We start from the raw sequence: 16873 nt of genomic DNA, 5'->3' as shown, positions 1-16873 counted from the left end.
TTTTTTTTCAAAAGCACTTTTACAAAAAAGTTTACCAAACACTCTGCTGATTTATTTCACAACCGCTTATTCTCACAGCACAGCCGCTTATTCTCACAGCAGTTTTTTTTCAAAGCACAATAATACCAAACCAGCCCTTATTCATGATATCATGGCTTCCGGATGAAGCCCTTGCAGCAATCTTCTCTGTCACGATAATTTGCTTTTGTAACACAATTCGTTAATGGGTCCCCCTGTTGAATTTGAATGTCAATAATGTGTGTTATAGTACGGTAATGTCATGTATTATGGAGCAAAGTGTTGCCAGCAACAGGTTTACGGGAATAAGACCACGACAGATACTAACCTAAATTCCGTGCACTTGACTATTTAGTATTTGTCCATTCTGGGTTTCACTATATGACTGAGACTTTTTTGTACTGAGACATATTTTCACAAAAACAAATGGTGAGATGGTCCCTCCCAATTATTATTCTTTTATTTGACAAATTAGTTCTCTCCATTCAAAAACTCGGCTTTGATTCTGAAATATTAAAATATATTTGTACGGAAATTTTTTGTTATATAAGTATATATTTGAAGAATTCTTGTTTAGAAGTGCTCTTAAAATGATTAAATCTTTTTTTAAATGTGTTTGGGTTCCAAAAGCACCTGAAGCGCTTTCCTAGAGAAGCACGCACTTCAAGTGCTTCTCCAGAACTCACTTGCGTTTTTACTAAGGATTTAGTTCTAAAAAAAATTTCACCAAAAGTGTTTTCAGTTATTTTTGCGTTTTTACTAAGTAATAGTTTAAATATCTTAACTTTACTCTAACTAACACCAAAGCCTTTTATAATAAAACCTCACACCTGACGGATTGTGCAGATGGTAATTACCAAGTTGGGGACAATATCGGTGTTGTTGGAAGTGGGCATTTGGCTCGTTTATCTGATAATTCTACATGGTATCAAAGTCAAGGATCGGGCCCGTACTACCACTTGATGGGTGGGTCCCTTGATCCTGCGTATGGGGTGAGTCCTTTTGGCTCTACGTGGTTGTCGATATGTGGATCTCCACGTGTGACCCATAAAAATGGGGTTTCACGTGCGGCGGTGTATTGAATCCCACATCGGCTAGAGGGAAAGGAGAAAAGCAATTTAAATAGAATTATCTCACTCTAACTAACACCGAGACATTTTGTGGTAAAACTCCACACATGACAGATTGTGTGAGTGGTAATTACCAAGTTTGAGACAATATCGGTGTTGTTGGAAGTGGGCCATCGGCCTGTCTCTCTGATAATTCTACAAAAAGTACTTTCAAACGAACCCTAAATTGCCATCTAGCTATAGTAACATACAATTTAACTAATTGTAGAGATTTTTTTGTTATATATGTGTATTCAATCATTATTATTCATGAGATTTAAATTCGGAATATTTCTTCTAACAAATTAATAAAGTTGAGAGGGAGATTGGTTGCTCTCACTGTTAGCTGCTACCGGTATGAATTTACGTAGAAATTTACAGATCGCATACTAACAGAAATTGGTGGCAACGTTATTGAAATCTTGGTAGGACAACACACAAGGCAAAAACCTTTCGAACTAAGCCACAAAGTATATATAAATTGTTTTATGAGGTACGATTTTAGAGCACCCCCAGGAAGATATTCCACAATGACACAACAGATATTAGTTGGCATGCCAATTTGACCATTTTCTGTCTGTATTTGTAGATCTGATGAACCCATTGTCGCCCCAATAAACTAGACATCAACATACCAGAAGTTTAGCGAGATTCAATCTATAATAAAAACTACCAAGAAGCAATTGCAATGTGTATCATATTTCTGGAAATCAAAAGATAATCACAAATATTTTATGCGCACAGTTAATGTACTGAAGTAGCATTAAAGTTTTTTTTTTTTTTTGGACAAAAGTGAACTTTTCATTAGGGGCATAGCCCAGAAACCGAACAACAATACAAGGGAATAAAAACACAACAAGAAATAGCAGTAGATAAGATCAACAAAACGAGAGAAAGCCAAAAGAGGTCTCACCCAGACCTGAGACAGGGGAGAAGGGCAGAAGACGGCACTAAAGCGAGGCTGAGGTCCAATCCGCAGTCCTCCCCAATCTCAACTTCCAAAGGTTTTAGGGGGGGCAAGGGAGACCATCTTTGGATAAAATGTGAACTAGAGAGGATGGGGGTTTATGACCCAAACATCAGAGCGCATCCCTCTTTTACAATACGAAGCAACCCAGTCGGCTGCACAATTCGCTTGACGAGGAATCCATCGCCAGCTAACCGAATGAAAGCGATGAAAAAGATTCCGAATTTGGATTAACAGGGGGAAAATGGTCCAATTTCCATTCTTGAAGTCACCCTTAATGTTGCTGATAAGCTCCAGCGAATCGGATTTAAAGATCACATCCAGGAAATTGTTGTGGATCGCTGAGCGGACTGCTAAAAGAGCTGCCTTAGCCTCAATATGGAGAAACGAGGAAGATAAGCAAGGACTTGATGCGCCGGCAACAATAGATCCTTTGCAGCGATGTATTCTGGTGAAGAGACTAAGAGATTGAAGGTGTAATTACAACTTGCTTTCCATATTTCCCAACATATGAAAGAAGCCGTGGTATATACCCAAGATTGATTATCAAAGATATGGCATGCAATTATCCTTAGAGCTAAAAGCCAATCATCAAAAGTTGTAATGCTTGATCTGTCAATTCGATAATTTAGTGAGCTTGCAAACCAAACGCCGATAGTCCAAGGGCAAAGGAAAAGGACATGCTCCGTTGATTCCGAGAACTCTTTGCATAAGGGGCACGTAAGGTTGGGAGCAACTTTCCTGTTATATAGAGCTAACATCGTAGGTAAGCAATTAGTAGCCACACGCCATAAGAAAAGTTTAATCATGGGTAGAGTTTTGATCTTCCACATCAACTTCCAATAATCATCCCCAGTTTGGTGAGAGCTCTGAGATTTGCCCCTACACAAATCAAGTTCCAACGCTCGAGGAGTATGACAAAAGTTATAACCGGACTTCACCGAATAATCGCCATTTTTTGTTGGAGGCCAAATTAGACGATCAGGTGAGTTCTCATCCACAATACAGGTTAACCCAATACTTCTGATAGCATTAGATGTTAGGAGGTAGTTGATTTGGTTAGTATCCCACGAACGAGAGATGGGGTCAATAATATCCTTCACCAGGCAAGGGGCAGCATCCGAGACCGGAGTAGAGGGGCGCAGTATACCATCCTCCTCATATATGACCCATTTGTCTTTTCAAATGTTGATGGAGGAACCATTCCCAATCTGCCAATGAGCTCCTCAAACGATGACAGCTTGACCCTCAAGGAGGATACTCTAAGCCCAGGATGCACAAGATCCTTTTGTTGCATTCATAGCTTCCCCATTTGGAAAATATCTCCCATTTAACACATTTGCCCAAAAAGAGTCCGGCTCCTGAATAAGATGCCAAACTTGTTTTGCGAGCAAAGCTTTATTAAAGTCCGAGAAGCTCCTAAAACCCAAGCCCCCGACCACTTTAGGGAGGCAAATAGTGTCCCAACGCCTTCAATGCATCCGACGCCCGTCCTCTTTTTTGCCCCACCAAAAGTTCGCAATGAGAGCATCTAATTGCCTGCAAAAGGTTAGCGGAAATAAAAAACAATTCATTGGTTACGTTGGAACAGCATAAGCCATTGCCTTAATGAGCACTTCGCGGCCTGCCAAAGATAGAGGATTGATCTTCCAAGATTGAACTTTATGTTGAATCCGGTTTTTGACAAATGCCAAAGCTTCTTTTTTTTTTTTTGAACGGACCCAAATTGTAGGCAAACCAAGATACTTCCCCGGTTCTGAGGAGTCAATCATATTTAAGACCGCTCCAATCTCACCTTTGGTGGGTTGAGGAGTGTTTGCAGAAAGAACAAGGTGGATTTATCGTAGTTGATCTTTTGTCCATTTTGTGGGGTGGCTTTTAAGAAAAATAGGGAATCATCTGCAAATAATAGATGAGAAATAGTGGGTCCTCCTTGGGAAATAGATATACTTTGGATAGCATTCTCAGTGCAAGCTTTTGTTAGCCGAGTAGATAGGGCTTCGATAACAACAAGAATAAATAAGGGGATCCGACTCCTCATGTCGACCTTTAACCCCAACTCACAATTTCTCTTTGTTTTCTTGTTCTTCAGGTAGTGAAGGGTTTCATGGGCTATGAGAATATTGTCTTGAATTTGCCGATTCAACACAAAAACACCTTGATGGTGGGATATAAGAGAGGAGAGAATATGTTTAATTCGGTTGGCAAGGATTTTGGAGATGATCTTGTACAAATAGTCACACAAGCTAATGGGACGGAACTGGGAAACAGTTTCAGGATTTGGGATTTTTGGAATAAGCACAATTTTTGTGTGGTTCATCTCAGGAGAGAGGAGACCATGTTGAAAAAATTCCGAGGCTGCTCTATTGATTACTTCGTTGAGGAAGTTGTGATAAAATATTCCTTGAAAGCTGTCTGGGCGAAGTGCTTTTAGGCCCCCCATTTGCATAGCAGCATCCTTGATCTCAATCATGGAGACTGTTTGAGTAAAAGATAATTTCATTTCTCTCGTAACGACCTTTTGAATACCACATAATGCCTCCCACGTATCCTTCGAGCCATCTGAAGTAAAAAGAGATTGAAAATATCTTTCAAATTGTTTTCAAATATCCTCCTCATTTTCAATTCAAATATCTTCATCCCCCTTGATTTTCCTAACACTATTAGATTGCCTTCTTTGAATTGTGGTGCGGTGAAAGAACGAAGTATTTGCGTCCCCATTTTTAAGCCACTTAATTCTTGACCTTTGATGCCCATAACTCTCCTCTTTTTTTCCAAAGCTCTCCCAGCTGATTTTCAATCCCTTTTCTTGTTGAAATTCGACAGGCCTGATCCTAAATTTCATTGATCGTTTCAAGAGCTGTCAGATTCTTGTTTATTTCTTTACGGTTGTTTTTAAACTTGAAGTTGCTCCACTTTGATAGTGCTCTTCTACAACTATTATGTTTAAATAACCACCGCCAAGAGAAAGAACCATGACAATTTTCATTCCAAGAGTTTGAAATTACAGAGGCACAATCGGGGTCTGTAATCCAGTAGGCTTCAAATTTGAAAGGTTTTGGGGATGATACAAAATGAAGGCATGTATTAATGATAAGAGGCCTATGACCAGAACCCATAAAAGGGTCGTGGGATACATTTGTATTCGGCCAAAGCTCCATCCAAGAATTATTTGCCACTGCCCTATCAAGTCTTTCTTCAATGAAACCCCAATCCTCCCAATCTCGCTTCCAAGTAAACTAGGGTCCTGAATAGCCCAGATGAATCAGTTCTTTCCGCTGGATTAAGTCTTTGAGGAAGCGTCGTCGACCAACATCCCACTCTTTGCCTTCCCGTTTTTCATATGGCCATATTAATTCATTGAAGTCCCCCACACACATCCAAGGGAGACCATCAGCTGAGAAGGATCTAGTTTGGCTATCCCAAAAAGCCCATTTATTTTCAACTCAAAGGGGGACCATACATCCAACTAATGTGAACTGCCGATCCTGTAGAAAAGTCTTGAACACAAGTGTCAATGGCATTTATTGAAGAGGAGCATTAAAGTTAAGAGATTATATTCACACACCCTTAATTACTTCTCCCACACCTTTTACTTTTTTAATATTTTCTACACACCACTAACATTTGATAGAAAAATATTAAAAAATTAAAAGGGTGTGGGAGAAGTAATTTGGGATGTGAATATAATCTCCCTTAAAGTCTTGAACTTCTTATAGCCTGTTAAATAGCATAGAAAATTGTCGTATGTAAGAAGTCCGGACAAAAGAAAATGTAGCATGTATGGCTAAATAGCCAAAATGGTCCCTGAGATTTGCATAACTCATCACTTTGGTCCCTAACATTTCAAATCGATAAAAGTGGTCCTTGAGATTGTCCACCATCCATCATTTTGGTCATTCCGTTAAAAACTTCGTTAAGTGTCCCGGAGCTCTTGGCCAGAAGTTTAGGCAATTTTCAAAGTTTCGTAACTCAATCGTTTCTTAAGCAAATTCGACCCATAATATATCAAAATGAAGATAGGAAAGTGTATAATAAGATTATACCTATTTGGAAGCCCAATGGTTGCCAGAGATAGCCGGAAAATAGCCTCAAAGTTGACTGGTCGAGGGAAAACTGGAAAACTTGCCGGAAACTAGGTAAACTTTAAACGTTCATAACTTCTTCAATACTCAACAAAATCAAGTGATTCAAAAATGAAAATCATAGTTCTCGACGAGACGAAGAGAATGGTACCTTTTTAGACAGGTGAATCGCCGTGATTTGGCCGGAAAACAGCTTAAAAGTAGCTAACTCGAGACCAAGACAACCACTTTCGAGCCATTTTCCGGCCACAACACAGAGAGTTAGCCATCAAATAATGTACCATTCTCTTTTTCTCGTCGAGAAGTATGATTTTTATTTTTGAATCACTTGATTTCGTTGAGTATTGAAGAAGTTATGAACGTTTAAAGTTTACCCAGTTTCCGGCGAGCTTTCAAGTTTTCCCTCGGACCAGTCAACTTTGAGGCTATTTTCCGGCCATCTCCGGCAACCATTGGGCTTCCAAATAGGTATAATCTTATTATACACTTTCCTATCTTCATTTTGATATATTATGGGTCGAATGTGGTTAAGAAACGATTGAGTTACGAAGCTTTGAAAATTGCCCAAACTTCTGGCCAAAAGCCCCGGGACACTTAACGGAGTTTTAATGAAAGGAATAAAATGATGGATGGTGGACAATCTCAAGGACCACTTTTATCGATTTGAAATGTTAGGAACCAAAGTGATGAGTTATGCAAATCTCAGGGACCATTTTGGCTATTTTGCCAGCATGTATTCACTACTGTGCATATATTTAAAAAGTCATCGCTTAACTTATTTGCTACCTGATATTGCTAAGTAAGTTCTGAAAATTCATGATACAAAAACTAATGCTTCTACCTCACTCAGGTGGTGAGAGATGCAACTGAAGGATACCAAAGAAAAGGAAGGCAACTGTCTCGGGTACGGTTGCAACCTTAGGCTGTGATAAATCAAGGAGGATAATGATACGCTGACTAGAGAACAATTGTATAACTAGGAAGTTAGAAACCTTTGCGTGGTCCGTGGACGCCCTATGAATAACCGCAGAAAAACCAACCCTAGTGAAGTGACATAGTGAATGTCTTCAATGTTGCATATGCTAGAGGCTTTCTTAAAACAAAGACATTCGGGTTTTGATATTCATAAAAGTTAGAAGAATCGATCAAATCCAAATGACACTTCCGAAAATTCTTAAAAAAGAGAGGTGGAAAGTTACCTTAGTAACATTAGGATGATCTAGTTTTTGCCAGACCGCAACTTCTTGAGTAAAAGCTGCCCTTAGAGAAGCAATCTCTGAGTCTGTCCTGTGACCCTCTTCACCGGTTCACCCCAGTCAAGCAATTTAACTGGCATAAACAATGGAGCCGTCATTATAACGGTAAAATTTGCAACCCGATTGTGAATCATCACGAACCAACAAAACGAAAAAAAGGAAGAGAAGAATACAAAGAACCGAAAAGGTCATAATTTGGTTGGATTGGAAGATGATGACGACAGCAACTACAATAATGTGTTGATAAATAAGGAGTTTCGCTAACATAAATACGTATGGATAAGCATTTTTCCAATTTAGTTGTTGAATAAGTTTCAACTAACAGGTGGGGAACTCCCATGAAAGTCAGGAATACAGCAACATTATCCAAGTTGCTCTCAACAGAAAATTCAACACAAACCCGTGTAAGAGTCACGGACTCCATAAAAGTACAATTACAGTGGACAATCGGCAACCTTCATTGCAGTCCATTGAATATGTGCATTGGGAATTTTGCCACACACACACACATATATATATATGGATGTAGGATTAGTTCTTTTGACGTTAAGACGTTTTACTTCAAGGTTCTGAAAGGCTTTTTCCATTTGATGGATGGAAATAACACTTTCATCTTCTGAACTTTGAGTGGAGGAAGGTGTTTCAGAATCATGTGGGTTATTAATCACACGAACTGATTTCTCTTTTTCTAGCTTATTGAGCATTTGTTAGCAAGTAGCAGACCAGTTACTATTCATGAATAGTAAAATCATTTTTACTATTCACCTATCATTTCATCCACTCTCGTGATTCTACAGTCCTCGACAGCATCTTCTGCTTTCGGCCTCTTTACAGCAAGGGCACATGGCAAACGGGAATCCCGCTGCTTCTTCAATAATTCTGCCATCTCCCATCTCCATAAGAGGACTTCTCCGGTTCCTGTTAGGGGGGGTTTTTTTTTTTTAGAGGAAGAACTCTGCGTATTCATTATTGAACAGAGTCTTTTATTTTAATCAAACACTTGTATTTCATTTTGAAACATCTACAATCTAGTTTATCTTCAAGGATGCCTGCGAGCTCCCGATTCTGTTCTTAAAAATCGTCAGTAGACGAAACTTTTGTAAGTCTTTTGATTTTCAATAAATATATTTTCAATCGAATATCATCAGCATCATTAATTTTAATTCATTATCTTAAGCATGAATACTACACCTATTTTCAACCTAGTTTTATTTGTTTATATTCTTTTGATTGATTCTATGAATCTACAATTCCCAATTAACCCTAATCTGATACTAATCAAATATCTTGAGTTTCTCATGTCCATATACATATATGGCTTCCGCACCCATTTGGTATCAGAACCAAGTGGTTGGTTATAGCATTAGTATCTGAATACTCTCATTTATATCTTTAAATTTCATTCAATTACTTTCCAGTAAATCTTAATATGTTTAATCTTCTTAGTGTTACCTCTTTACCATAAAGTCTGAGCAGTAAGACGTCACCCAAACAGTAAGTCCCGGAGGATAGGGCCTGAGCGGCGCGCGTGACCCAGAGAGCTTGGTGATTAGATTCACTAGCAAGATTTTCTTGTTAAGATTTCTGTATTTTGATTGTCTGATATTTATTGGTATGAGTAGACTGTTTAGATCTAATTCTATGGCCAGCACTAGCTCTAGATCAAATTTAGGAACAATACCTGACATTGTCAATGAAGAACAAAAATTTGAATTTCAAACAGACAGTAGTCTCGATTTTTCTGAATGGAATATTCCAAAAATATCTTCAAAAAATATTTATAAAAAGAAATGGGCATTTGCCTCTTTTAAAACTGAACACCATGTCAAAACGGTTAAACAAGCTTATGCTCTTAGTAAAGATCATGAAACTTGTCAATTATTTACCCCAGAACAAATTAATTCCCATAGGAAAGATGGTCATAATTATATCCATATAGGTTTAGTGCAAATTGCAGCTAAACCATTAACACGTAGAGGTCTTAATACCTCTATCCTTTTATGTCTCCGCGATGCTAGATTCACTGACTTCAGTGATAGCATACTTGGTATGGTTGAATCCAGTCTATGTAATGGACCTATCCATTTTGATTGCTTTCCAGATCTCACCATAAGTCTATCTGACCCACACATGCTAAAAGCACTTACACTAAATATTAAAATTTCAGGATATAAAGTCCTCGAAGGAACACAGCCTTTGGCCTTAATTTACAGAATTTATTATAAAGTCACTGGCACAAATATGAACTTTCAGGCTTTAACCAAAAGTCCGAAGGATCATACTCTCTTGATCCAAACCAATCAAGAGAATGCCAACATTAAAATACCCAGAACCATTAGGTGGTCAGAAATCAATCTTCCTTCAGATTGGTGTCAGATAAATGAAAGTCGGCAGGTAGCCATCCAAAACAGTCTCGTCAATTTAGACAACATAGAACAATACTTTGACGGAACGGTTAAAATTAATTTTGATCGTCCTGCTAGAAAGTCTTGTGACTCTAATAAATCACTTAAATCTTTTGTTTCTAGTAGGAATTCTTTCTCTGGATCTATGCCAAACGATAGGCAAGGTCGTGACCAAGAATTAATCAATTCCTTAGCTAATAAGCAATTAAAATCAGTAGATACAGGCTCCTCGATCACCCAGCAAGAATTAATAAATGACCTTTTAAATTTTAAACTTCAATCACTTGAGACAAACGCTCAAGTAGTCCAGCCTACTTACCATACCCCATCCATTCCTACTAAGGAAGAACAAACATCACCAACTGCTTCTGACTTTGATGCAGAACTAGTACATCACCAACTATTGGTCTTAACCAGACAAGAACCTTTTAAATATGATCATAAAAAACTCTGTAGGGACATAGAAGCCTTAGAAAATGTCTCTCGGCGAAACTTCTTCAGGAGTAAGTACACTACTGAAGAAAAACTAAAAATCCATAAGGCATGGAAAGATTTCATGCAAACTAACAGACTTGAAATATTTTTCTTTGACTTCGTTGAGAACCATTACGAGTCTGAAAAACAAGTACAGGTAATAACCAAAGAAAATTGGCTTAAAGAAGATAAGACAATTGTCTCCTCCAGTCACCCGCCAAAAGAAACTATTCTTATTAGTACTGCGAATACACAAATCCTAGCCTCACCGTTCAAACTTCCAAAGGAAGATGCAGGTGTCAAACCTGTCATTGAACAAAACAATTTTACCAACCAAAGCCTACATACCATAGGAAAACAGTTGGATAAAATTGAAACAAAAATTGACAATTTGTCGATCAAACCTCTTAGTAAAGAAATACCCTTAACCAGTTTTAGGGAGTCACCCTCTTTAAAAACCTCAACATCTATTAAGATAGAACAAATGCTCAATAAGCTAGAAAAAGAGAAATCAGTTCGTGTGATTAATAACCCACATGATTCTGAAACACCTTCCTCCACTCAAAGTTCAGAAGATGAAAGTGTTATTTCCATCCATCAAATGGAAAAAGCCTTTCAGAACCTTGAAGTAAAACGTCTTAACGTCAAAAGAACTAATCCTACATCCTTAACCAAAAACTGGTATCCCAGACCAACACCTCCTGATCTTCAGTTTGAAGAAAGGAATTTCCACTCCCAATTCACTGTCTCTTCTGATAAACTCTATGAATGGAATATAGATGGTTTATCAGAACAAGAGTTATTAAACAAACTCCAACATGTCTCCATGGTAGCAAATAGCTATATATATATATATATAATACCTAAATGTATATAAACTATAAAGTAAGAAACTTGTAGTGACTTGCAAGATCAACCACAAAGTTCAACTAATCCAACATTTAAACTGACTAAACAAAGTGAATAATGGCAAGACAACACCATAATCAACCTTACTTTTGTGTTTAAACTACATTTTACAGTAGAAAACCCAAAGTGGAAATTAACTAAGATCTTCAATTATCTCCCAAAATTCAATTAAAGTAAAGTAAAAAACCAAATGGGTTTTTGCTAAAAACATCCATAATACACTGCAGAAAATAAATACAACAAAAAGATAACATTGTAAGAAAGGGGTATCGAAAATTGAAAGAAAAAGGTTGAATTTTTGGGGAGAAAGTCACAAAAGTGAGGAACTTGACAACTTTTTAAGGACCCAAATGAAAGATGAGCTAAAATGACAGGAGGGGATTACCGGTGACATCTTGACCGTCGTAGTTGCCACGGTGGACGGTGCCACGAGCAATGACAGACTTGATGAGGAGCTTGGATGGGTCGATCTCCCACTCCTGGCGGTGGCGCCTGGGGATGGAGAGGGTCATGGAGGAAGTGGAGGTGGTGGTTGTGGTGGTGGTTGAATTGGAGTTGGAGGTGGTAGTGAGGTGGATGCTGTTGGAATTGGTTTCAGGGTCTCTCATGATCTTGTTCTTCTCCAAAGTCAAGACCCTGTTGAGATGCCTTTCCAGCTGCTCATCTAAGCTCTTCAGATCAATCTGATCTGCCCTCACAAACCCATCTGAGCTTTCCTTCATTTTTTTTCTTGATTCAGCTTATGGTTATTTTGCCCTCAGAAGCTCAGAAATTGAACGAGTTGGGTTCCTTTTTGTTTTGTGTTTTGACTTGGAAATGATGAGTATTGGCTATGACTATGAGAGAGAGAGAGAGAGGCTATGGAGGAGGAGGGAGGAGGGAGGAGGGAGGAGGGCAAAGGGGAGGGGAGGGGGTAAAAAATGAAATTAATGAATAAGAAGAGTGGCATGTGACATGTGAATATTGATGATATCGAAAATATCGGTAGTTCAAAAACATTGAAATTTCAATGGAAATATCGGGATATTATTGATATCGATAAAAATTGAATAAAAACTATGAAAATTGTAAGAAAAACTTAGAAATTTTTATTGAAACTTAGAAATTTTTATTAAAACTTTAGAGAATGTTTATTTAGTCAATTATCTATTAGTTTATCAAAAAAAAATTAGAAGGAAATGCATTACATGATGGATTTAACTGATTTAAGTTGATTATACAGCGAGCTGGCAAACATTGTGAGTATAGAAAACATGTAGTAATTAATGAAAAAAAGATTAAACACACCATAATCATTTATATATAATGATTTACTACAATATTTTACACTTTATACATTGCATGGTAAGATACATGAGTGATTTAGTACCACATAAAGTTCCTATGAGGTTCAAAATTTTCACTATCTTCATCATCTCTATGTGTAGAGTAAGTTTATTGTGAAGAGTATTCATCAAATGATAAATCCCCAAAATAGTTTTGCATGTAATTGTTAACATGTCACTCATATAAATATAAATATTTTAGTATATTATCCTAAAACATAAGTGATATATGGTGGTTACGGTGTTGGAGGAGTAAAATGGGAGGGGTTCAAATCCCCTTTGTGTTTTTTTTTCCTCCTTTTTTTCCCTTTTTTTCTTTTTTTTTCTTTTTTTCCCCTTCCTTTGCATCGATATTTTAGTGATATTACACCGATATTTTGACAAAATATTGTTGAAGTGTGAGCAAAATTATCAGCATCGATATTTTCCAATATTATCGTCAATCTTTGTACGATATGTACATGGATATGTTCTGAAATATCCGTGATTCGAAAAAACCGAAATATCCTCGATATTTCGTCGATATTATCGATATTTCAGACTATGCATGTGAGCACATGTTGCTTCTTTTTTTTTTCCTTCCTTTGCATCGATATTTTAGTGATATTACACCAATATTTTGACAAAATATTGCTGAAGTGTGAGCGAAATTATCGACATCGATATTTTCTGATATTATCATCGATATTGTCGATATTTGTACGATATGTACATGGATATGTTCCGAAATATCCGTGATTCGAAAAAACCGAAATATCCTCGATATTTCGTCGATATTATCGATATTTCAGACTATGCATGTGAGCACATGTTGCTGCCTACAATCAACGTGTGTTTTTGAGTCTTCTAACCCACTCTGGTCTCCTCCCCCAGGTCCCAACCTCCCATTCCTCTCTCTCAACTCTCTCTTTTTATTTACACCTATTTATTTTTATTTTTGTCTTGTCCCTTAGTTCTATAGGTTCGATGTTTGTCAAAGACAAATTTGAATCACATTATCGTTATCTCATTATGAGGAGCCCACTACCCCACTCCTTTAGTATGGATAATATCAGTGTTCTAAAAAATGGCCTAGGCACTGGGCAGTGGTGACCCGAGGTGTTTTCTTGCAAATCGGTTGAAAAAATCGATTGGGCTGTAGGCGGCTAGGCAGTTTTTTTTTTTTTTTGAAAAAAAAAAATCTATCTACATTACTATATTTCCTTATTTTCCTCTTATTTTGCATTTTATGTGGTTTTAAATTGTGAACTTATTGTACATATGTCATCCTACAATACTCCTCACTATGGTTATATGACATTAGACCTGTAAACGGGTCGGGTTTATTGGGTTTGGGTCGGGTTGAACCCGACCCGTTAAGTTAATGGATCACCTGAACTCAACTCGTTAAGCTAACGGGTCACCCGAACCCCATCCATTAAGCTAACGAGTCACCCGTTTCACCTGTTAACAATTATTTTTTTTTTTTTTTTGCATAGAGTTTATATTTTGTTGTTAAGACTTTATTGAAATTACTAAAACATCATCAACTAACGGGTGTTAAAGGGTGCTAACGGGTCTAACGGGTTGACCCAAAGTGACCCGTTATTTAACGGGTTGTTAACGAGTTCACCCGTTAGCAACCCAACCCGTTAGCAACCCGACCCGTTAAGCATCCACCCAAATACTAATATTAACGGGTCGGGTCGGGTTAACAGGTCGGGTCCAAAATGCCAGGTTTATATGACATATATGTTTAATGTGTTTTTAAATTTTGGACTTGTTGGATACTCTTTTTGCATTTTATCATTCTTTTATTATTTTATGCATGGATTTCATACAAGTATAATTTTTTGTAAGTGTCAATATGCACTTATTTACAAGATATACAAGAAATTTACCTAAATCCGCCAAAACCCCGCCTAGCAGCCTAGGAGCTAGGCGTCAGCCCGCCACCCGACTAGCGCCTAACGTTTTTTAGAACCTTGAATAATATCATTTGTTAAATAAATAAAAAATAAATACTTGGCCACTATATTTACAGAGAGTTTGTGATTCAAGTTTGGGCTTGAGTTTTTTCCTCTTTTTATATTGCTTGTTTTAATAAAAAATTACTCTAATCTACTGAGTAAGAATTTCAAACTTGAGTTTAAGAGAACATACATATTGTGGAGTAAAAAATAATCAGGAAAATTATAGAGGCGACACGTGTACTTTTTGGTGAAAAAGACAAAATTTCCATCGAGCCACATCGGAACTCCCACGTGCAAACAACAGGCAATCACGACTCAATCAAGGTCAAAAGTGATCAAAATAGGTATTTATTCAAAACTTATTTCATCCATCCTCATCAAATCCTCCTCACAAGGTAACCTTCAATTATTCATTCAAATTAGGATTAATTACCTAAATTATTTGATTAATTTCCTAATTAATTAAATACTTTTCTAATTAATTTCCTAATTGATTGCAAGATATTATTTTGACATAATATCTTGCAATTACACCAAAAAACCACCATAAGTGGCCGGATCCCTTTTCTCCAAATAAGGGTCGGCCACACCCCTATAAATAGCTCTCATTTCTCCCAAAAACCTAAGTCCAACTCTCTTGTTAAATTCTCCATACTTGTCTAAACATTTTTCCCTCAAATTCTAACTTTGGCATCGGAGGTTCTTCGGCCAAAGCCCCCCATTAATCATGGGTGCGTGAGGCTCTTAGTCATGACTTAAGATGTTAATTATTTTGTAGGTGCAATTTTGTCCAAGAAGAAAAAGGCAGAAATTTGCATCCACAAATTGGTGTTTTCATTGAGAGTTTGAGTCACACGTTCGTAGAAGACTCTCGCATTCAAGGTTTTTCGTTTTCTTGTTCATTTGTAGATTTTTCGATAAAACGTAAAAGAAAAGTACAATGGCAAAAGATTCGGAAACCTCAATGAACGGAAATTCCAACGTTCAAGAATTAGGACCACATCGATCCACAAGGCTTAACACGACAATGAGTGGAGCGACACCACCCCCATGAAGCGCCATCATACCAACCGCCACAGCACCATCCTTGACAAAGCCTACGGTGATCCACAAGGCTCAACACGACAATGAGAAGAGCGGCATCACCCTCACGGAGTGCCACCATAGCAACCACCACGGCACCAAGCTATGCCATTAAAGCCCTCACGGGCCCAAGCCAAGACCACAGCCCAAGCCATGCCATTCAAGCCCTCACGGGCCCAAGCCCAAGATGAGCCGGCCCGAGCCGCCCAAGCCCAACACCCACTTGCGCCACACGCCGAACAGCCCACTCCCGTAGCTTTTCAAGCAATTCTCATCGATCCAAGACCGGTTTAACCGTCTCGGCTTCAGATTTCTAGGCCGACGATTGAACCGGGGGCATTTTCATCACATTTCTCCGTGGATTTGACATTTCCCAACTCAAATCTCGCACCCAGAATCTACCACACTTCCACTGCCCAAAAAGACGTATTTCATCCAAGCTCTTCCAACCCAAATAGCGAACAACACTTGTCTCAACAAGTCATAGAGTTGATAAACGCCCTTACGCATTAGACTACCTTGGTGAATCAGCTCTTGCAGCGTGCCCTAGATAAAGAGTCCTGAAGCATGACAAAGGCAAACGACGAACCTCTTCAGCAGCGTCCTGACAAGCAGCCTCTCAACCAACCACGATCCGAGTATTCTAGCAGTTTATGCTCTTGCTTGGGTTCTCGGGATAGTGTATACTCTTGTCTTAGCGTGCATTCCTGATCAAGCCTCACAGACGAGCATACATTCATGGTTGGGGCCACACTCCGATAATCAACAATAAGCAACCTTCCAGGCGAAGTGTTCATTCGCGGCTAGGTCAACAAGGAGCATTATCCACCTCACATCGGAGTAGGCAACACGACGGACGGAGAGAAGCAGTCACTCAATTCGGCTCAAGTTCAACCGGCAGCCTGTGAGTAATTCGCTCGCCTGTCAGAAATGTACCACATGCACCACAGCCTCGGCATAGACGAACAGAGCACAGGGAAGAACAGCCTAGACTAACAGGTCACGACTGGGGACAATCGAGAGCTCAACTACCCCAACAAAGGCACATTCAGGAAGAAGTAGAGAGGCTCAAGATCGAGCGATTACGCAATTTCCAATGCAACAAGCTACTGATGAAGCGCTCCGACAAGACATGACCAACACAAATGAGTCACCTTTCATTGACAAGATCAAGCAGACGGAACTATCCCACATAGGTTGTTAGATACAAAGATTACTTCTATTCTAACAAACACAGTAGCTCAACCAAATGGTGTGTCGGGTGCAGACAAGTACCAAAATGACACACCA

At 38.4% G+C, this 16873-nt stretch overlaps 1 pseudogene; it reads right to left on the bottom strand.

Annotated features, from left to right (window-relative positions):
- Positions 1-1476: 1476 nt before the first annotated feature.
- On the bottom strand, positions 1477-12084 carry LOC114825495 (serine/threonine-protein kinase 52-like; annotated as a pseudogene).
- Between the last annotated feature and the right edge of the window lie 4789 nt (positions 12085-16873).

This window comes from Malus domestica, chromosome 06, assembly GCF_042453785.1.
Source record: "Malus domestica chromosome 06, GDT2T_hap1".
NCBI lineage: Eukaryota > Viridiplantae > Streptophyta > Magnoliopsida > Rosales > Rosaceae > Malus > Malus domestica.
This window is presented reverse-complemented; position numbering and strand designations above follow the sequence as displayed.